This window comes from Callionymus lyra, chromosome 13 (assembly GCF_982586985.1).
Source record: "Callionymus lyra chromosome 13, fCalLyr1.hap1.1, whole genome shotgun sequence".
Taxonomy (NCBI): domain Eukaryota; kingdom Metazoa; phylum Chordata; class Actinopteri; order Syngnathiformes; family Callionymidae; genus Callionymus; species Callionymus lyra.
This window is the reverse complement of record NC_141830.1, coordinates 5,426,682-5,430,452: the sequence shown is the minus strand read 5'-3', so window position 1 is coordinate 5,430,452 and position 3,771 is coordinate 5,426,682. Positions and strand designations below refer to the sequence as shown.

The 3,771-nt window shown below is 36.3% G+C and overlaps 1 non-coding gene across 1 annotated transcript; it reads right to left on the bottom strand.

Moving 5' to 3' along the window:
* Positions 1–1,602: 1,602 nt before the first annotated feature.
* On the bottom strand, positions 1,603–1,901 carry LOC148067033 (signal recognition particle RNA). Its single transcript, XR_015713298.1, has one exon.
* Positions 1,902–3,771: the final 1,870 nt, after the last annotated feature.

Below are 3,771 nucleotides of genomic sequence, written 5' to 3'. Positions count from 1 at the left end.
TAGAGGGAGCCACTTATACTTCCACCCCTACTCTGAATTCCCAAGGGTTACCAGGTTGTGTCTCCTCTGCCTATCAATTCAACTTCAATTCTAATCAGCGTTTTTTCTTCAAAACTTCACAACGTTTTTTCTTCAAACTTCACAACTTTTTTTCTTCAAAACCCAGGACACGATAATGTGGTCTACACTTAATACAACAAAAAACAACAACTGACCATGCAATACCCCCAAAAACGAGCACCAGCTTGATAAAGCACTATTGAAAATTATAATCTAAATTTGTGACAGAACCAGAGACTTACGTTTATTCTTCCAGCCAACCAAAACTAATATAAAATATATATGTAATCTTTTCCTAACCAAATATAAACTTAACTTTAGATTATAGATTATAAAATCTATGTAGAAAATAAGATAAAATCTTTCTCACCTGATTCTTGAAGTAAGGTATAGTTGCCATGGCCTGGTTGCCTGGAGAACAATCAGCTCAGAGTTCGTCTCGGAATCCAAAAGGCCTTCAAACCATCAGTCCACGCCAAGGGTCACGTGCACCAAGTTTTTAGGGGTTTTTGTGTTCCTATGAACCGACCCTTCCCCAGCCTCATATGTGGTGATGGAATGAAGGACAGACACATGGATGAGTTTAAGAAAAATGCTAGTTCAGTGAATTATGCAAAATTCAGAGACAAACTTACGTGAACACGGGCGCTAGCGTCTTCGAAAGAACACAAAGATCAGACAAAATGGTGGATCTTTATAGTAGAATATTCAGGTTAACGCCTCTAGTCAAATGTGAATGTAGGATTGGTCAGTAACTGTACTTGTCACTTGATTCTAAGATGGCCGGTCGCACGTGATCGTAGTGGAAACTTACTGAAGGTTGTTGTTTTGTAGAGAGAGTTTGTTCCCAGCAACTTACTGGACTGTTGTGTCTTTCAGTGTGAGTTCTCAAACAGGTTCACACTGAATTCCTGGAATCTTGGATTGTTTGTCTTTCTGTGTGTGTGAGGCTTTGTGACCTCGGCCTGTGAGTTGTGAACCTGAGTTTAGTTTAAGTGAATGCAATGCAAGAATAGGATTATTTAATATGAATTACATATGTAAGATTATCAGTTAATCAAGTGATTATTTGAAATGTGTGTTAAATCTAGATGATTGATTACAGTAAAGTTTCCTTACAGAATATTCAAAATGTGTATATAGTAATTAAATAAATATTTTGAATATTGAAAGGCAGCCATTTAATTGGGAATACTTCAATGTAGAAATGTCAGTATAACATGTAAACTATACTCTATATAGACGTCTATGGGTATAATGGTGTCACTGTGATAAAAGCCCTGATTGGATGATGAAACGTCCTCGCGGCAGTAAGCGTGGATGTGTATTGGCTACCTTCAGTGATAGAAGTCAGAGTGGGTCGTAGTTCCATTATTGTCCAGGAGGAGGCAGTGCAGTGACGAGAGAAAGCAACAGAGAGAGAGTGATTGACAGCATAAGAGAAGTGAGTGACGTGTGTGTAAGAAAAAGGTGAGTTGTGCTCAGGTGAGTGTGTCGTCAGGTGAGTGTGTGTCGTCAGGTGAGTGTGCGCTCAGGTGAGTCAAAAGACTGTGTCTCGCTGTGTTACTCAGGCTGCACTACAGCGTCTATTCACAGGCGCGATCCCACTACTGAGCGGCACGGGGGCTTTGACCTGCTCCGTTTCCGACCTGGACCGGTGCACCCCTCCTTAGACGACCTGGTGGTTCCGAGCTCCCCCGGAAGCACCATATCGATACCGAGCTTAGTGCGGACACCCGATCGACATAGTCCGCTGCAGCTCAGATCTCCTGAGTTCAAACGATCCGCCAGACTCAGCCTCCCAGTGACTTGGATTACAGATGCGCGCCACCGCACCCGGCGAGGACTGACGGGCGGACGCGCGCTTTTGAGTGTCGCACGAGTGACGTCACTCGACGTGGAGCCTCTCGGTAGATGGAAATAAATAACTGGAGATATTTAAAAATTATTTACTCAAAATAACAAATAAAATGTTCAGAATTCTTTGTATTTATTTACAGTTTCATACTTTTTAAATAAAGCGCTTTTGTCGTTGAGGGAAGTGACGTCACTCAACATGGAGCCTCTCGGTAGATGAAATAAATAACTGGAGATATTTCAAGATACGTTTTATTTTATCATAAATTAAAACAATATCTTATTATAATAAATGAGATTTAACTTGTTAGTGTGACTTTGTTGCTGTGACGTCATCCTTTTATGTTGAGATACATTTTCTCCACAGATGAATTGAAATACTTTAACTATTATTTAACATTTTTAATATTATAAACGATTTAATAATAATATAATCTCAATTGTATCTGAAACTAAAACAATATCTAATTATATTAAATCGTTCGATAAATGAATGTTGCTGTGACGTCATCCGTGTTGAGATTACTTTTCTCCACAGATCAATTTATATACTTTAAGATTTTAACTTATTTTTATTATATGTTATTTGTCTTTGATCTTTATCGTTAGATTGTGTCATCTTGTACTTTCTTTTTATAGAAACTTTGTTTACAATTACCCGAAGTAGACCTCCTGAGAGATCAATAAAGTTTTATCGATCTATTTATTTAGGGTTGATCATTGTTGATGTTGTAGCTCCATAAGGCCACTAGATGGTGGTATTTATACAAAACTCAAAGGTTTATGTTTCATCTGCAACAAAAAAAAATATCTTATTATCTTAAATCCTTCGATATATGAATTGACTTGTTAATGTAACTTTGTTGCTGTGACGTCATCCTTTTATGTTGAGATAAATTTTCTCCACAGATTAATTTATATACTTTAATATTCTAACTAATTATTTAGAGTTGATCATTGTTGGTGTTGTAGCTCCATCTGACCACTAGATAGAGGTATTTATATAAAAGGTTTATGTTTCATCTACAAAAAAATTGAGTAAAAACATTTAACACATTTGTGATTTGATTTAAAATAAGAAAACTAATTAAAATAAAACAATAGTTTTTAATATACGATTTGAGGAATAAAATCAACCTAAAGGTTTGAGTAAAACTAGCTTTATTTCAAATTTACAGAAAAGAAAATGTTTTTATCAATAAAATAAATATATATATACAAAATATTTAAGAGCAATAAATTAATTTAAGAATTATTTAGGTGATAAATGTAACATTAGTTGTGAATTAAGATATGATTTATTTTTCTTTCTTTTTAATATACTAACAAAACATCACCTTGTGTCTTAATCTTGGGCTCTTGTTTACGAGTGAGGGGACAATAAGGTGTGACAGAAAGATCGGTGCAGAGTTGTACTTCATATTGGTGCTCCGCCCTCTAACCGCTTCGCTATTGGTTTATCCTCGAGGACCTGCCTCGTCTCTGAGAAAGCTTAATGAACTCACCACCCAGCTGGGTTCAGTCCACTTCCTATAAAGGCAGGAAACCCCCACCGCACTTCCTCCTTTACAACTCAGCAGAAAGACCAGAGAACAGATAATCACGACAACAAGTAGTAACTTTAGTAAATGAGATTGATTAAAACCAGTGTTTCATAGTTAATTAATTAGGCCAATTAATTAATTATTATCCATGTAAATTTAATAGTTTCCCTTAGTACTATAAAACAAAGGGTGGTGCTCCAACTTCAGGTAAATTTTACCTAGAGGCAATTTTAAAGTTAAATCGACCAGAACTTAGATGTTCTGAAAATAAACCTTTTTATAAGGCATATATAATTACTACACCCTCCTG